The sequence below is a fragment of the Marmota flaviventris genome, chromosome 7, assembly GCF_047511675.1.
Source record: "Marmota flaviventris isolate mMarFla1 chromosome 7, mMarFla1.hap1, whole genome shotgun sequence".
Lineage (NCBI taxonomy): Eukaryota > Metazoa > Chordata > Mammalia > Rodentia > Sciuridae > Marmota > Marmota flaviventris.
In genome coordinates this window covers 57,825,409-57,845,409 of record NC_092504.1, presented here as the reverse complement: position 1 = coordinate 57,845,409, position 20,001 = coordinate 57,825,409, and the positions used below count along the sequence as shown (strand labels likewise).

Below are 20,001 nucleotides of genomic sequence, written 5' to 3'. Positions count from 1 at the left end.
GGTTGATGTAAGGGAAAAGTTACAGGTAGAAAAAGATCACTTCAATAAAGAGATAGAGATTAAAAAAAATTAAACAAAACAAATCGAGGGAATGTAGGAATCAATAAATCAAATAAAAAAATTTATTGAAAGTATCATCAACAGACTAGACCAACTAGAAGACAGAGTCACAAGCAATGAAGACAAAATATATAATATTGAAAATAAAGCTGGGTATGCAGAAAAAATGTTAAGAGACTATGAACAGACTTCCAGGAAATATGGGATTACATGAAAAAAAAATTAAGATTTATCAGGATAGATGAAGGCTAGCAGATACAAACCAAAGGAATGCACAATCTTTTCAATGAAATAATGTCTGAAAATTTCCCAAACCTTAAGAATGAACTGAAAAATCAAATACAGGAAACGTATAGGACCCCAAATATAAAACATGACAACAGGTCCACACCAAGGCATATTATTATGAAGATATCTAACATACAGATTAAGGATTGAATTCTAAGGGTTGCCAGAGGGAAAAAAATCAAGTAACATTTAGAGGGAAACTAATTCAGATCTCAGCTGAATTGTCAACTCAGACCTTTAAAGCTAGGAGGTCTTGGAATAACATGTACCAAACTCTGAAAGTATATGGATTCCAGCCAAAAATACTATACCCTCCAAAACTAAGCTTTATATTGAGGATGAAATAAAAACCTTCCATGATAAACAAAAAAAATTCACAACCAAAAAGCCTGCACCACAAAACATTTGCAACCAAATATTTCTTGAAGAAGAAATATAAAATTAAAATGAAATCCAGCAAAGGGGGAAACTACACTAGAAGTACAGTCCATCAAAAAAGAAGCTATTTCAAATTAAAAACTGGAAAGAATTCAAAATGACAGGGAATAAGAATCACTTCTCAATAATAATATTGAATGTATACAGTCTAAACTCATCAATTAAAAGACCTAGATTGGCAGATTGAACTAAAAGTCAAGACCACAAGACCCAACAATATGCTGCCTCCAAGAGACTCCCCTCATAGGAAAAGACATCCACAGACTGAAGATAAAAGGATAGCAAAATATGTACCATTCACATAGACCTAGCAAGCAAGCAGGGGTTTCTAACCTCATATCTGATAAAGTGTACTTCAAGTCAAAATTAATCAGAATGGACAAAGAAGGCTATTTCACATGCCTAAGAAAACTATACTTCAACAAGACATAACAATCTTAAATATTTAGGCCCCAAACCAATGGTGTACATACGTACATCAAACCAATCTTTCATAATCTCAAGAATCAAATAGATCACAACACAATAATACTGCATTACTTCAACATTCCTCTCTCACCAATGGATGGATCTTCAAATCAAAAACTAAAGAAAGAAGCCTTAGACCTAAAAAAATACAATTAATAATTTAGTTTTGACAGACATATGTAGAATATTTTATCCATCAACAAATCGATACACTTTCTTTTCAGTAGCACATGGAACATCCTCTAAAATAGAGCACATTGAGTCCACAAAGCAACTCTTAGCAAATACAAAAAAAATAGAGATAATACCTTGCATTCTATCAGATCATAATGGAATGAAATTAGAAATTAGTAATATAATTAAAAAATAGAAGCAACTCTAACTCCTAGAGATGAAATAATACACTACTGAATGAACAATGGGTAGCTGAAGAAATCAGGGATGAAATAAAAAAATATTTAGAGGTAAATGAGAATAGTAAACCAACATACCAAAATCCATGAGATTCTATGAAGGCAGTTCTAAGAGGAAAGTTCACTGCATTGAGCTCATTTATTAAAAGAACAGAAAATCACCAAAAAAAAAAAAATCTAACTTTACGTCTCAAAACCCTAGAAAGAGAAAAACAAACAAGCACCAAAAGCAGTAGAAGATACAAAACAATAAAAATCAGAGCCAAATATAATGAAAGTGAAACCAAAAAATAAAAATAAAAAACTCAAAGAAAAAAAAGTTAGGTTTTTGAAAAAATAAACAATATTGATAAAACTTTAGCCAAGCTAACAAAGAAAAAGAGAAAAGCCCAAATTATTAAATCCTGATGAGAATGGAATTATGATCATGGACACTGAAATAAATGAAGAAAAACTGAAAACATTCTCTGTCCAAAACTGGAACGAATCAAAGAGGCCCTCTTTTACTACTCCTATTCAACATAGCCCTCAAAACCCTAGCCAGAGTAATCTGAAAACAGAAAGTAAATAAAGGGACACAAATAGGAAAAGAAGAGCTCAAGCAATCCCTATTTTCCAATGACATTATTCTACATTTAGAATAACCCCCCCCCCAAAAAAAAAAATCTACTAGAAAGCTTCTAGAGCTTCTAGAACAAATTCAGCAAAGTAGCAGGATATAAAATTAACAAACATGATTTAATTGCATTTCAATACACCAAGGATACACCAGCTGAAAGAGAAATTAGAAAACTACCCATTCACAATAGCCTCAAAGACAATAAAATATTTGGTCATCAACATAACACAATAGATGAAAGACCTCTATAATCAGAACTACAGAACACTAGAGAAAGAAATTGAAGAAGACCTTAGAAAATAGAATGATCTCCCATATTTCTGGATAGGCAGAAGTAATATCATAAAAACGGCCATACTTACCAAAATCACTATACAGATTTAATGCAATTCCTATAAAGATACAAATGATGTTCTTCACATAAATAGAAAAAGCAATCATTAAATTCATTTGGAAAAATAAGAGACCCAGAATAACCAAAGCAATCCTCGCCACAAAAAGTGGTGCAGGAGGCATCACAATATCAGACTTTAAATTATACTACAGAGCTATAATAACAAAAACAGCATGGTACTGGCACCAACACAGATTGAAGACCAGTGGATCAGAATGGAAGACACAGAGACACACCCACATAAATACAGTTATGCTATCCCAGACAAAGGCATCATAAAAATACATTGGAGAAAAGATAGACTCTTCAACAAATGGTGCAGGGAAACCTGGAAATCCATGTGTAATAGAATGAAATTGAACCCCTATAACTCACCCTACACAAAACTCAACTCTAAGTGGATCAAGGACCTAGACATTATACCAGAAACGCTGCACTTCCTAGAAGGAAAAGTAAGCCCAACTGTCCAACATGTCAGCTTGGAAACTGAATTCCTCAACAAGACTAAAGCACAGGAACTAAAATCAAGAATCAATAAATGGGATGGTATCAAGCTGAAAATCTTCTTCTCAGCAAAGGAAGAATAAAAAATGTGAACAGAGATTCTATAGAATGTGAGAAAATCTTTCCCACCAGTACCTCAGATAAGTAAGGCATTAATTTCCAGGATATTCAAAGAACTCAAAAAACTTAACACCAGAGGAATAAATCACCCAATCAACAAATGTGCAAAGGAACTGAACAAACACTTCACAGAAGAAGAAATATGAATGTCAACAAATATATGAAAAAAAAAATTACAACATTTCTAAACAATTAGAGAAATGCAAATTGAAACTACACTGAGATTCCATCTCACTCCAGTTAGAATGGCAATTGTAAAGACTACAAGTAACAATAAATGGTGCAAGAATGTGGGAGAAATTTACACTCATACATTGCTAATGGGACTGCAAACTGGTGCAACCACTATGGAAATCAGTATGGAGATTCCTTAGAAAACTTGAAATAGAACCACCATTTGACCCAGTTATCCCACTTCTCAGTCTATACCCAAAGGACTTAAAATCAGCATACTCCAGTGATGCAGCTACATCAATGTTTATAGTATCTAAACTCACAATAGCCAAGCTATGGAAACAACCAAGGTATCCTTCAATGGATGAATAGATAAAGAAAATGTGGTATATATGCACAATGGAATATTACTCAGCCATAAAGAAGAATGAAATAATGGCATTTGCCAGTAAATGGATGAAACTGGAGAATATCATGCTAAGTGAAATTAGTTGATCACAAAAAAAAAACCAAAGGCCAAATGTTCTCTCTGATTCATGGATAGTAACCCAAAACAAGGGAGGTTGGGGTAGGAAATAATAATAGGAATCCATTGGATTAGACAAAGGGGGAAAAAAAGGATGGGATTGGGTGGGTAACAGGAATAGTAAAATGAATTGGTCATAACTTTCCTAGCCTTAACTCCATATCATCTACAACCACATAGTGGGATCCTAAGTAGAATAAGTTATATCCTATATATGTATAATTTGCAAAATACATTCTAGTGTCAATATTTAAAAAGGAAATGGGCTTCAACATTGAGAAGGATGGAAGGGAACTCCCTGCAGGGATTTTAAGAAATAAAGAAAAGCATTCTGAAAAGAAAAGCAGAACTTGCAATTATTTGGGTTTCCAGCCAAAGCTAAGTATGATGATGTGGTCATTTTAATATTATAAGTCCCTCCACCACCACAAAATAATATTCTTATAGAAAACTACAAAAGCTTCAAAGGGAAATAGATTATCTAAGATGATTGACAAAGTCTGTAGACAACATGATTATTTAAGGATGAAACACTCTTCCTGATTCAGGCAGTATTTTTTTTTTATCAATAGCATGCACCTGCAACTCTGAAAGGGCCTTCAGGGAGATGTGGTTTTGAGCTGAGAATATTAAATGCATGAATAATGAGAGGGAAAAAATAGTCTTCTGGGCAGAAGGAACAGCATGTGCAAATGCTTGAGGAAATTAGTTAATAAATAAATAAATGTGAGTAAGGAACTGAGAAAGTCTACATTCCAAGTTGTAGGGAAGTATAGTGTGAGAAGGGAAAGAAGAGTACTCGGAGGTGGCTTTGTAGGTCATCTTAGCTACAGTAAGTATTTGAGTTTTTACTCAAAAGCAATGATATGATGTTGAATGAATTTATTATCTTAATGATGTCATCTGATTTATGCTTCAGAAGTTCACCCTGGTTGCCATGTGGGGAACAGCATGAAGAGGGCAAGAGTGTATACAGGAAGACCAGTCAGGGAACAAATGCAACAATCCCTTGAAACAGGATGAGATCTTGAATTGCATCAATGGTGGAGAAATGGAGAGAAGGAAAAGTATTAGAGAGATTTAGGAGGAGTACCTAAGCAAGAGAGTCCTCTTTCTGAAAGTTAATGCTTAGAAGACCTCTCATGACCTTCTCCATCTCTATTCTGCCCCATGGAACAAAAAGTTTACAAAACCAAGGCTATGTGAGCACCAAAGTCTGCCTTCCTTCTCTTCTAGACCATGATTGGGCACACTGATTCTGGGTTTCCCTATCCAAATAGCCATGAGTCTCTTCTAGAGCCTGAGAGGGCTTCTGACCTGCACAAATCCCACCGTGAGCAAAGAATATCACTGACGTGTTTACCACCAGGCCTGAGGAGTGGCCAGGAGGCAGCTATTCACAGGGGCAAGGGTGGAGCTGGGAAAGGAGAAGTGAAGTTTCCACACAATGCATGAGGGAGCCAAGGATGGGCAGAGCAGAGATGTGGGCCAGGGCTGCAGCCTGATTGTCCCCAGCACAAAACTCCAAGTGTGACGATTTAGACCTTTTGCCTTGTATAATGCAATAATTTTAATACAACAAAATAGTCTAGCAAGTGTCAGTCTTCCTATAGAAAAATCTTTGGTAGGATTGGACATGCTGAGTTTTAGGAGTTTTTTATTTTTTTATTTTTTTAAGAAACATCAAGTAGGTAGTATAGATAAAAGGATCTAGAGACAAGCCTAACCTTGGAACATTATTTGTGAACCTTCAAGAGGGGCAAGATTGAGATAGCCGAGGGAGTAAGGAAAGTGAAACAGGGAGAGCCCCATGATGGAGTACTGAGAAAGATCAAAGAGTCAAGATCAGGCAGCTGTCAGAGGGGTGGTAGGTCAAGGCAGTGTTTCACTAAGGAGCACAGGGAAGAGAATGTTTGAGAAGAAATAATTCAAGAGTTACAAATACTACCAGCAAGGATTGCAGATGACAATTGAAAAACCATCTATTGCATGAAGGTGACTGAGATCCCTAATACAGCTATTTTGGTAGGATGATCCAAAACCCAGACTGGAGTGGATACAGAAAGACTGAAAGTGAAAATAAGAAACTGACATAGATAACTCTCCCAAGAAATTTGAATGTGAAGGTGGGCAGCTGAAAAGGGATGAGGGGAAATGAAAGATTTTTGCTTGAGAGCATACAGAAATCCAAAAGAAGAGTTCCACTGAGATTCAGGTATTAAACATAGAAAATAGAAGAGATAGTGTGGATGAAAGGATAAGCTCAAAAGCACAAATGAAGCTGAGCAGAGGAGCAGCTTACCTAGCAAAACTGAAGGGAAGCAGGATTGAATGGATGTAGATACAGTTACATTTGTTCATTTAGAATCAAAATCCATCTGTAACCCCTACAGTGCTTTGTCTTTGAAGTAGGGGCACCTAAGAATGAAGAGGCTGGAGCTGAATACTACAGGGAAATGGAGAAGCATGAGGCAGTCAGAGTGAATGAGAGAGAGTCCTGAGTGGAGAGATTGATTGCTTTGGGCTACGTTGAAAAGTAAGAAAAATCTATAACCCTAACCCTAACCTCAAAGGCCTGTCTTGGTCTCCCCCACCCCCAGGACATATCTCTTAGGGGCACCAAGTCCTGTACTATTACCCAGCCTGTCATTCCCATGTGCCTTTTCTCTAATGCATACCGCATGACAGAAATTCCCATTTCTTAATTTGCTGGCAAAATCAGACAGGTGATGAAGAGCAACAATTTATTAAACAAGCTTCACAAAACCTGACTGTCTCTCCCTACCTCAAAACCATATATATTCACGATTTTCTATTTCCACTCCCAAACTGCACCTAACCTTCCTAGAAGTAGAGGAATTTTAGAAAGGGCTGCTACAGTCTCTGTGAGCTCCTAATGGAGGGCATCTCAGTGAGGTGACAAAGTGGAGAGAAGAAACTAAAGCAGTAGTTCTGTGCTGCTTCAGATCTTATCACACTGGTCCTAGCGCATTGGGACAGAAGATTAACTAACTTTTGTAAATAGCCATTACAGCCTGAACTTTGGTGTGCAAACTTTGGAATGTATGTTTGTTTGGTTGTTCAGAAATTCCTTCCTGTCTTTCATTGAGGTTGATAGATTAATGTTTCCTTACAAGTGAAATGCTTCATTTTGTGTCCTACATCCCCAGCATAAAATCCTTGAAAGCACAATCCATGTCTCATGCTCACTATATCTAACAGTCTAGGGCATATCTTGAATCAAGAGCTATTTAAAACTTTCATTGATTGTTAATTTAATTTGACTGATAAAGGAACAACCTCACACAGTTGGCAAGGGGTCCTGAGCAACTGATGAGTCCTCCCACATTATTCTTTTTTCACAAGAATGCCATGAATATTAGCATAGTTAGATAAACTGGAGGTAAACAGGTTAGCAGAAGCTGTCTTGTTTTCACCATGGCCAACTGAAGAGGCTAAAACACTCTAGCATTAGATATACTGGGGTCTCTTTAAACAGGTTTATGATCTATCCAATTGGCCCAGTATATACATGTATTGCAAGAATATTGGTCAACACTTACTTATAAATGAGCCTGATGACCGGCACTTCTTTGCCATCCCCACCCAAATCTAAGTCCCAACCTAATGGTAATTCCCACATACATTCTTTTGTATTCTGTTACCTTAGTAAGCAAAAGGGACTCTAAAGAAAGTCAAACATGAAAATCTTTCCAGTAACTCAACCATCCTGCAAAACAAGGGCCTTTGTTGTAGAGAAACTTGTTCATAGCCACTCACCATGGTTCTTGATGGTTCCTGAAAGTCAAATTGAAATGTCAGCCACAACAACCTAATCCATCCTTATAGAGGTTACTCTTCAGCTCATTCTCATTATGACTTAAAAATGAGAATAATCCTGGGAAATATCAAATATAAAATGTGTTTGTAAGAAAAGGAAGGGCAGATATTGGTGACATTCTTTCACTCAAAAGAACAAATCTGGTTTGGTCAGATGTTAACACAGATCCCCTTCTTGTTAAACCAAACATGTAATAAGTGATATATATAGTGAGGGGAATGTGTTTCTCTTCAGAAGCAGGCATGATCTCACTCATATGTGGAATCTAAAAAATTGGTCTCATAGAAGTTGAGAGTAGAATGGTGGTTATAAGGGGATGGAGAGTGTAGACGGAAGTGAGGGGTGGAGAGAGATTGATCAATGTATGCAGTTAGGAGCAAGAAGCGCTGGTGTGCTATGACATAACAGGATTACCTCAGATAACAATAATGTTCTGGGCATTTTAAAAAGTCAAAAGAAAAAATTTAAAAGTTTTCACCTCAAAGAAATGATAAATGTTTGAGGATGTGTGTGTGTGTGTGTGTGTTTAACCAGATTTAAACATTACACCATGTATACCTGTATCACTACATCATATGACACCCCATTAATAACCATAACTTTTATTTTTATTTATCAGTTAAAAATAAATTTAATTTGAATTCTTATATGTATCCATGACCCCCATTTCAAATTTTAGATATTCTCACAATAGATCCAAGATGGAACCTACTATTTCATATTAATTTACTATTTTAAGAAAAATAATATATATGTGATATACATATACTCCACAAAGCTACACCTTTGTATATATTTCCTGTTTATTCACTGAGTTCATTGAAATGTGTGTTTATTGTGTGCTATATTTCCCACTCTCTTCAGTGTCTGTTCTAGGTACCATCTGAGATATTATTATGTATTTGTTAAGAGGACAGACTTGGAAATAGATTCCCAAATTCAAATACCAACTCTACTACTTATTTGTTGCATGGAATTAAGTAAGTTACTTCAACACTGTGATCCTTGAATTTTTCTCCTGATAATTAAGGATAATATTTATTAATAGGATAGCTATAAAAAACTAAATTAGTTAATACATGTCAATATAAACAGTACCTGGCTTCCCTAAATATTACCCAAAGGCAAAAGGCAGCACTAAACAAACATGTGATATAAATATAGATATAGATATATAGATAAAGATATAGATATATCTCCCTGAAATCCCATTGTACATTATAAAAATATTTGCTATTATATTTTGAAAATAGAGGTCTCATGAAGAATTCAGATATCTTTTGACTATCCTGATTATTATATTCTGAATTCTGAATTCCCATCCTCCTCTTGAAAGCCTTCAGTGGACCTTGTTCCTTTATTATAAAACATTTCTCACTGAAGACCATAGGTTATTAACCAATTTTAATTCTTATTTTATCTCCATTGGGTAAAATACTGCACATTAAATAAGTATTATTGAAATGAGTGCACCAAGTGTTCCCAAAATCAAAAACAAAAATTTTTTATACTATTTTTTAGAAAAGTAGCTGATTTTCTACTGTTCATTCTCCTTGCAACAAAAGAAATGCATTTAATAGAAGTTTTACTCACAGTATTTTAAATGATCAAATTACTGCTTTCGAAAATGGTTTGATTCCTATATGTGGCAAATAACCATCCAAATATTCTGAGACAAACTGATTTTTTAATGTAATTCTATTCTATTCAATATTATCTTCAGATAAAGATAGTTGCATAATTATCTTTCAAAATAAAGATAAAAGCATCTGTGAATATGACTTAATGTTATACATTTTAAGTCTTCCCATTTAAATTCACAAATAAAAAATATCTTTTGTTTGACAATGATTTTTGCTCAAAATATGACCCTCATAATTTAATTAAACAGGCAATAGTCCTTAATTTAAGGACCTAACAAGAACTGTAACACTACCAGCTATGCAAAAAATTACTTGTACAACATAGAATACAACTCTTCTAACAGCACTGGAAGGCAATGAGGAAAGCACAGACAGAAGAGTAAACTTGCCCAAAGTTCAAATTCTAGTAAGTGATAGAGCAGGATGAAAACCTGGTTCTTCTATATTGGAATCTAGCATCCTCCCATTCTCCTAGTATTCATTTAAAATATGTAAAGCATACAAGAGCAGATTTATTACTTTCTGCACCAATATCCAAGAAATGTGTGTCAAATATAGATGTCAAATAAAAGGTTGTCACAGCAACATCTGCCAAAATAAAACAAGCTTTATTTTAATGGCATGTGAAAGGATGAAACTGGGAGATCACAACTAACAGAAGATAACAACTGTGGTTTTGTTACACATCATAAAGTGAAATGCACATCTGCCTTTCAGACACCACAAAAGAAAACTGAGAACTTATCACATGAAAAACAGGAAGGGGGAAGCCTGAATGAGAAACCTGAAGGTACTCATGGAATATAGGTTCTTGCACATTAAACACTACTGAGTTTGATGAGGTTCTATCTCAACCAATTTATCTTTAAATTTTTTTTGAAAGAAATGTTTGTTGACCTGTATAAAAAGACCTTTACAATAAAAAGTGGAATATTTATAAGATAAAATTAAGATCTATTTCCATATTTCTTCAACAAAGCAATGAATGCCTAAACTTGAGTTTAACAATGGAGTCATGAACCCAATCCTACTATTTACAAGAATATCAAGAAGGATCCCTAATAACTGTATTCAGCCATCTTTCATTAATTTTAATAATTGAATTAATACTAAATTATAGAAAGACAATTTAAGATGGTGGAGCATGAAGAAAAGCAAAAAAGATATAGTCATCCAGCTTCAAGAATCAAGTAACCTGAAGTAGAATAATGTGATTACCTGAAACTCAAGGTAAACGTTAATGATTAGGGTTGATGAGGTGGGTCTCAGATTAATAAAATTGTGCTTCTGCTAAAAGGGAGTAAAGGTTATCACAGCTTCTCTAAACAAATTCTAAACCCACGCATGGTAACCTTTGAAATTTAACAGAGCATCACCAGAGTTGCCCTGATTGGATTGCCTTACATGCCACTGGTCACAGAACTTTGTACCAGACATTTTTGTGTGGAAACTTGTAGATATTGCATCTCTTTAAGTTAAACAAACCCTTGGACATACACACATGCTGTTTAAAGGGTGTCGTCCCCTGAAACAGTAAATTTATAATCCTCATGCTGAAAAAATATTTCCTATCTCTTCTGTCACTTACATTTCATATAAAAAGAACTTCTACCTTTCTGCTTTATTCTTCAAAAGAATAATCCTGTATGATCTTGTGTTACAGCTACTTGAAAATAATGTTAAAATATCTTATGATATCATAATCTTCAACTGCTTTGCTTTATAATATTCTGTGTTGAAGTGCAAAGGTGTTCTTAAATTTCTGATAGGGTAATTCTGTTCTTCTCTTGGATTTTCTTATAACATTATATGCTTATTTTTATAGGGAAAAATGCAACCTCTTGACCAATTAAAGCCACACAATTATATACCAAAGGCACTTGCAATCATTTAATTAAATAAATTGAGTTAATTGCCTATAAATATTGACAACAGTATTCATAATATTAACAATATTAATTGGCTGTGGTCACTACTATTTATTTTTCAGTGAAAGTAAACAACCACGGAAAATTCTAAAAATACCCAGTTATCCCCTCTTCACTAAGAATTCAACATATTTGTTTTTAACAAAATTTTTGTTCTGTGTTGTTCTCCTACTTCAGGCTAGGCTAAAGGTAGGGGGAGTTCAGAGTAAACATAAGAATTAAGACTGTAAAAAATGCCTTATTCCAAGCACTATAGCCAGAGATAGTGACAACTCAAGTGAGTCACTGTTATCACTCTTTCGTGTCCTAAACTACTAACTCAATAGAAAGGAAAGATATGATGTAAAACCTGAGGTCTGAGTTCTAACCCAAACATCCATTTGATAGAGGTCAGGTTATATGACCACTCCATAATGCAAGAGGTCCTTCCCTCTACAACTCAATCTAACATTTGCATTTTTAAATCTCGTTGATCAGTTACATAGATATTCCAGTTGTTACCTTGGTGGTTAAAAATGTTTTATAAGCTTTTAATCTGCATGTCATTAGGTAGATCATGGACCATTCAGATCACCACAGAACCTCACTCCCTTCAGTCCTACCCTGACACGTTTCTGTCACACCACTCCCCCTCATTGCTCTGAAACTGCATTCAAGTCACTATTCAATCCCAAAGAGAAAGAACTGGCTACATGTTCCATGCATATGAAAGGACACAGTCAATGGCATTTGATTAGCCTCTCTGATGTTGACCTCAGTGAAATCATATTCTTTTTCCCCCTATTTTTTATTGGTGCATCATAGTTGGACATAATGGAAAAAAAAATTGTTCACTTTTTTTATTCACTGACAACTCTTTGTATCTTTTATCTTTTTATGTTTCTTTGTTCCCTAAATATCAGTCAATGAGTCATAATTAATTTTTAATTCTTTCAATCTATTTGTACTTCATCTCAGTCTATTTCATTGTAGTGATATATTAAGGAATAGATCTACTTCAAACAAAAGCTATTTTGCACATTATTCCCACAAATTATTTTCTAGAATATGATATGCATTTGTTATCTTTCTTTCACTCAAAATCTTATAATGACTCCTGACAGCTGTCCTTACACCATGTGCTCATGGAGGAGACAGTACCCAACACCTGAATCAGAGAGAGATCTGCAGGTGAGCTAGACAGCACGTGTGCTCTCAAACACAGGTCTCAGAGACAATGCACAGTGGACACAGAGTCCCATAAGGAGTTCCATTTGATTTTATTTGACCAGAGATACCAGTGGCACATCAGTGGAAAAGAAATATAATTACCTCTTCAAGTGAAGCCTAGGGTCCTAAGTGACATGATGACAAAAATCCGACTCCTGCATTTGGCAACATTTCTTTGCCATATTAGAGAGATTCGTAAACAAAGGCTGCAGCTACTCACAGGTGAGTCCAGACTTGAGCCCAAAGAAATTAAACAGAATTAATTTACAATTTCTTCCTGACACTCCTCTTTTCCAAAATGCTTGTTGGAGAATTGCATATCTTGGGCGTCTCAATATTAAATAAATGTAAAGAGCTAAAATATTCCATTTTAGAAAAGATCTTCTGAAACTTTACCATTAAAATTACAGGATGGACTCTTGGAGGGTTGTGGATCTACAAGTAAAATGGTATAAAATATGAACAGAACTGTAAAATAAATTGCTCTACTTGATTTTTCCAGGACATTATTTCCAAAACAATTCCAATCTCCCTTCTTCAAGAACAATACTGTTTGTACTACATTTGATACAGATATTGTGTAAATAATTTTAAAAACAGGTCTTATTTCTTAGCATCTAAAGTATCACATCTAAAGGAATGAAAGTAAAATTCTTTAGGACCCCTTCTTTTTTCAATCATTAAGTGAAATACTCAAGATGAATATTCTTGTCATTCTATTAAGAAAACCCAATTCATTGAGAACCTGTCCATGGGCATTTTGCTAGTTGCCCTACCTCACGTTTCCAAATCACAGTCTGCTAAGCACTCCAAGTGTCTAGCAGAGGAAAAGACAAAACGGGATTTTGTTATAAACAGTGGCAATAAATACGCACTGATGTTTTTCTGAATAGTACAGAGTAGACAGTTTGGTGGAAGGAACACCAAAAGCACATAACCCATGTCATTAGGTTACAATAAACCTCTCTTGGTTGCATGGTGTGCCCCCTGGCTGAAAAGAGCAGGCATAGAAGAATAACTTTGTATCTGTCTTTCTCTGAAGGTCCTCATTCTGAGCCTGACACCAGTCCACACAAAAGGTAAAGAAATCTTGAGAGGAGGGCAGCACATACATTTCATCAGCTTTCAAATCCTTGAAGCAAAGCCTTCTGAAGGCAAAGTTTGTTTTTCAACAGTGGTCCACAGCAGGGTTGATGGTTCAATTTTCATTTATTCCACGTAATTCTCCAATATCTAAATCTGCCTGTACCGATGGGAATTGGAACTCAGATGTGATTTTAAATATTAAATGGAGTTTTGAAAAGTATGATTAGATGAATAGTTATAAGCTCCATGATCACTGTGAACTTCACTCAGAAGACACAGGATCTCAAAACACTATATTATGCCCAAAGGAAAGTGAAGCCTAGGGTCCTAAGTGACATGATGACAAAAATTCAAAGTATAGAAATTGGAATGCATACAGATCAATTTCTTGGTAACGTACACACAAATTTTTAGTTGTAAGCAGAGAACTGCAGTCAACAAACAGAAAGTGGTGAGCAAACACTGTGTTTCTTGGGTATGTTTCCCTGCTGGGTATTTTCCTCCCCAGGCTTAAAAGGATTGGGCTGGAAGTGGGATCTCTTTCTGAACTCTTCCTCTTAAGAGCAAAAGGAAGAATTTGTATCAGGACTTAAAATTATAAGGTTTCCTGCATGATTCTGAAACAATATTGTGATTCCTATATCATTTACCATAACAAATCATTTCTCATATAAATAAGGAATGAGCAAGATAATTTAGAAAATCCTTGACAAATATTTAAGACATTCTCTTTTCCATCTTAGGGTCTTCATACAGTAAACCAAAAGGAGGACTTGACATTACTTGCTCAACAACGTTGAAAACAAGGAAGAGAGGACAGTAGATAATCAATAGTAATTGGTGAGTGGAAATACTTTTTCTTCATTTTCCTTTTTAAATTTTGTTTTATTTATTTATGTTTTAGTCTAGCTTTTTGATTCTACACAGTAGTTGGGTTCATCCTGATAAACTCATACATGCACAGGAATCAATTTCAGATGTATGGGCCATGCTCACCATATTATCAACACAGGCAAACTCCTCACTTAGTGTACAGCAGGTAGTCAAAGCTGTCACCATTTCCTTGCCAAGAGAGATTAGTTCTTCAGTGAAGAGCTGAGGGGCTATCTTTGTGAGCTTGATAAAGGAGCTGAGAGAACATAATTTGGTTCTGAACGTAAGTAGGTTCCCATTGTCTATGGAATAACTATTGAAACCCAGACCCTTCAAGTAAGTCAAAATAAGTACAATGTGCTCCCTGCTCTCAGAAAATGGTAGAGAAATGTCTCCTCACTCTCCATCTTCCTCTACCCTGCCTCCTATATCTCTACATTTTTGCTCCCTTTCTCATTTCATGGTCATCTCAGAAGCTCTTAGAAGCTCTTAGATTTTTTTCTTGTCTCCACTGTGGAGCTCCATGGCAGCAAACACCTTGGCTTATAAGTGAAAATCCTGCTTGAAATCATTTGTGTAGTCAATAAGTATTAAAGGGAGAAATTGATAGACACATGTTGGGAGTGAGATGAAGGAAAATAAGATCTTTAATGGTCTGGGTTTGAATTCTCAGCTAACAGCAAGATGGCAGAAATAGTAAAGTCATATTTTTTAAACCATGTTTTAGTTGAGCACGGTCATGTAGACCTGTAATCCCAGAGGATCAGAAGGCTTAGACAGGAGGATCGTGAGTTCAAAGCCAGCCTCAGCAAAACAAGGTGCTAAGCAACTCAGTGACATCCTGTCTCTAAATAAAATACAAAATAGGGCTGGGGATGTGGTTGTTTCGTTGAGTGCCTCTGAGTTCAGTCCCCCATACCAAATAAATAAATAAATAAATAGAAACATGTTTTGTTTTGAAGATGTTCGCTATCAATAAACACTGTATTAGCATAACTAATAAAATTGGAATTAACTGTATATTATTCATGATTGCTCACAGAGCACTGAAAGAATAATTATTACAGTGTTAAGCAAATCCAGAGTTATTTCTATAAACTTAGTTAAGATAGGCTCAAATCCTGGGCAAACCATCTCTTTCTCAGAAAATGATAATGACCTTTAGTATGTTCCATCCTATTCCCAAACAAGGCAAAATCCAGGGACCCTGATTTGGGAATGGGAAAGTCAACTTCAAACAGCAATTAAAGATCAGAGAACCAATTTGTGCCATTTGTCCAGAATCCTGGATCTTTTCCCAATTCTAACCTCATTTCTTTTTTTTTTATTGGTTGTTCAAAACATTACAAAGCTCATGATATATCATCTTTCATACATTTGACTCAATTGGGTTATGAACTCCCATTTTTACCCCAAATACAAATTGCAGAATCACATCGGTTACACACTCAAATTTTTACATAATGGCATATTAGTGACTGTTGTATTCTGCTACTTTTCCTATCCCCTACTATCCCCCCTCCCCTCCCCTCCCATCTTCCCTCTCTACCTCATCTGCTGTTGTTCAATTCTCTCCCTTGTTTCCCCCCCCTTTCCCCTCACAACCTCTTATATGTAATTTTGTGTAACATTGAGGGTCTCCTACCATTTCCATATGCTTTCCCTTCTCTCTCCCTTTCTCTCCCCCACTTGTCTTTGTTTAATGTTAATCTTTTCCTCATGCTCTTCCTCCCTGTTCTGTTCTTAGTTGCTCTCTTTATATCAAAGAAGATATTTGGCATTTGTTTTTTAAGGATTGGCTAGCTTCACTTAGCATAATCTGCTCTAATGCCATCCATTTCCCTGCAAATTCTATGATTTTGTCATTTTTTAGTGCTGCGTAATACTCCATTGTGTATAGATGCCACATTTTTTTTATCCATTCATCTATTGAAGGGCATCTAGGTTGGTTCCACAGTCTAGCTATTGTGAATTGTGCCGCTATGATCATTGATGTGGCAGTATCCCTATAGTACGTTCTTTTAAGATCCTCAGGGAATAGTCCGAGAAGGGCGATAGCTGGGTCAAATGGTGGATCCATTCCCAGCTTTCCCAGGAATCTCCATACTGCTTTCCAAATTGGCCTCACCAATTTGTAGACCCACCAGCAATGTACAAGTGTACCCTTTTCCCCACATCCTCGCCAGCACTTGTTGTTGTTTGACTTCATAATGGCTGCCAATCTTACTGGAGTGAGATGGTATCTTAGGGTGGTTTTGATTTGCATTTCTCTGGCAGCTAGAGATGGTGAGCATTTTTTCATGTACTTGTTGATTGATTGTATGTCCTCCTCTGTGAAGTGTCTGTTCAGGTCCTTGGCCCATTTGTTGATTGGGTTATTTGTTATCTTATTGTTTAATTTTTTGAGTTTCTTGTATATTCTGGATATTAGGGCTCTGTCTGAAGTGTGAGGAGTAAAGATTTGTTCCCAGGATGTAGGCTCTCTATTTACCTCTCTTATTGTTTCTCTTGCTGAGAAAAAACTTTTTAGTTTAAGTAAGTCCCATTTGTTTATTCTAGTTATTAACTCTTGTGCTATGGGCATCCTATTAAGGAATTTGGAGCCTGACCCCACAGTATGTAGATCGTAGCCAACTTTTTCTTCTATCGGACGCAGTGTCTCTGATTTGATATCTAGCTCCTTGATCCATTTTGAGTTAACTTTTGTGCATGGCGAGAGAAAGGGATTCAGTTTCATTTTGTTGCATATGGATTTCCAATTTTCCCAGCACCATTTGTTGAAGATGCTATCCTTCCTCCATTGCATGTTTTTAGCCCCTTTATCAAATATAAGAAAGTTGTAATTTTGTGGATTGGTTTCTGTGTCCTCTATTCTGTACCATTGTTCCACCTGCCTGTTTTGGTACCAGTACCATGCTGTTTTTGTTACTATTGCTTTTTAGTACAGTTTGAACTCTGGTATCACTATACCTCCAGATTCACACTTCTTGCTTAGAATTGCTTTTACTATTCTGGGTCTTTTGTTTTTCCATATGAATTTCATGATTGCTTTATCTATTTCTACAAGAAATGCCGTTGGGATTTTGATTGGCATTGCATTAAACCTATAAAGAACTTTGGGTAATATCGCCATTTTGATGATGTTGGTTCTACCTATCCATGAACAGGGTACATTTTTCCATCTTCTAAGATCTTCTTCTATCTCTCTCTTTAGGGTTCTGTAGTTTTCATTATATAAATCGTTCACCTCTTTTGTTAGGTTGATTCCCAAGTATCTTATTTTCTTTGAGGATATTGTGAATGGAGTGGTTTTCCTCATTTCCATTTCATAAGTTTTGTTGCTGATATACAGGAATGCCTTTGATTTATGCATGTTGATTTTATATCCTGCCACTTTGCTGAATTCATTTATTAACTCTAGCAGTTTCTTTGTAGACCCTTTTGGGTCTGTTAAATATATTATCATGTCATCCGCAAATAGTGATAATTTAAGTTCTTCTTTTCCTATTTTTATGCCTTTAATTTCTTTTGTCTGTCTAATTGCTCTGGCTAGTATTTCAAGAACTAAATTGAATAGAAGTGGTGATAGAGGGCATCCCTGTCTTGTTCCAGATTTTAGAGGGAATGCCTTCAGTTTTTCTCCATTTAGGATGATCCTAGCCTGAGGTTTAGCATATATAGCTTTTACAATGTTGAGGTAAGTTCCTGTTATCCCTAATTTTTCTAGTGTTTTGAACATAAAGGGATGCTGTACTTTGTCGAATGCTTTTTCTGCATCTATCGAGATGATCATATGGTTCTTGTCTTTAAGTCTATTGATGTGGTGAATAGCATTTATTGATTTCCGTATATTGAACCAGCCTTGCATCCCAGGGATGAATCCTACTTGATCATGGTGCACAATTTTTTTGATATGCTTTTGTATTCGATTCGCCAGGATTTTATTGAGAATTTTTGCATCCAAGTTCATTAGAGATATTGGTCTGTAGTTTTCTTTCTCTGAAGTGTCTTTATCTGGTTTCAGGATCAGGGTGATGTTGGCCTCATAGAATGAATTTGGAAGAGCTCCTTCTTTTTCTGTTTCTTGAAATAGCTTGAAAAGTATTGGTATTAATTCTTCTTTGAAGGTTTTGTAGAACTCCGCTGTATACCCATCCGGTCCAGGGCTTTTTCTGGTTGGTAGTCTTTTGATGGCTTCTTCTATTTCTTCCTTTGTTATTGGTCTGTTTAAATTGTGTGTGTCTTCCTGACTCAATCTGGGCAGATTGTATGACTTAAGAAATTTATTGATATCTTCACTATCTTCTATTTTATTGGAATATAGGGTTTCAAAATACTTTCTAATTATCTTCTGTATTTCTGTAGTGTCTGTTGTGATATTGCCTTTTTCATCCCATAGGTTAGTAATAATTTGAGTTCTCTCTCTTCTTCTCTTCGTTAGCATGGCTAAGGGCCTGTTGATCTTATTTATTTTTTTCAAAGAACCAACTTTTAGTTTTATCAATTTTTTCAATGGTTTTTTTTGTTTCAATTTCATTGATTTCTGCTCTAATTTTAATTATTTCTTGTCTTCTACTACATTTGCTGTTGTTTTGCTCTTCCTTTTTTAGGTTTTTGAGGTGTAGTGTGAGTTCATTTATTTGTTGTTTTTTTCTTTTTTTGAGGAAAGAACTCCAAGAAATGAATTTCCCTCTTAAAACTGCTTTCATTGTGTCCCATAGATTCCGGTATGTTGTGTCTGTATTGTCATTTGTCTCTAAGAATTTTTTTATCTCCTCCTTTATGTCTTTTGTAACCCATTGATCATTCAGTAGCATATTGTTCATTTTCCATGTGATATAGGATTTTTCCTTCCTTCTTTTATCATTGATTTCCAGTTTCATTCCATTATGATCAGATATGGTGCATGGTATTATCTCCATGCCTTTATATTTACTAAGAGTTGCCCTATGGCATAATATATGGTCTATCTTTGAGTAGGATCCATGTGCTGCTGAGAAGAACGTGTTACCACTTGATGATGGTTGATATAGTCTATATATGTCGGTTAAGTCTAGGTTATTGATTGTGCTGTTGAGTTCTATAGTTTCTTTATTCAGCTTTTGTCTGGAGGATCTGTCTAATGGCGAGAGCGGTGTGTTGAAGTCACCCATAATTATTGTGTTGTAGTCTATTTGACTCTTGAACTTGAGGAGAGTTTGTTTTATGAACGTTGCAGCTCCATTGTTTGGTGCATACAAATTGATAAGTGTTATGTCTTGTTGGTGGATGGTTCCTTTTAACAGTATATAGTGTCCTTCTTTATCCCTTTTGATTAACTTAGGTTTGAAGTTGATTTTATTCGATATGAGTATGGCCACTCCTGCTTGCTTCCGAGGGCCATGTGAGTGGTATGATTTTTCCCACCCTTTTAACCT

The 20,001-nt window shown here is 35.5% G+C and overlaps 1 pseudogene; it reads right to left on the bottom strand.

The window, feature by feature from the left end:
• The window catches only part of LOC114104678 (afamin-like), a 68,709-nt pseudogene that overhangs the window by 35,254 nt on the left and 13,454 nt on the right, over positions 1–20,001 (bottom strand).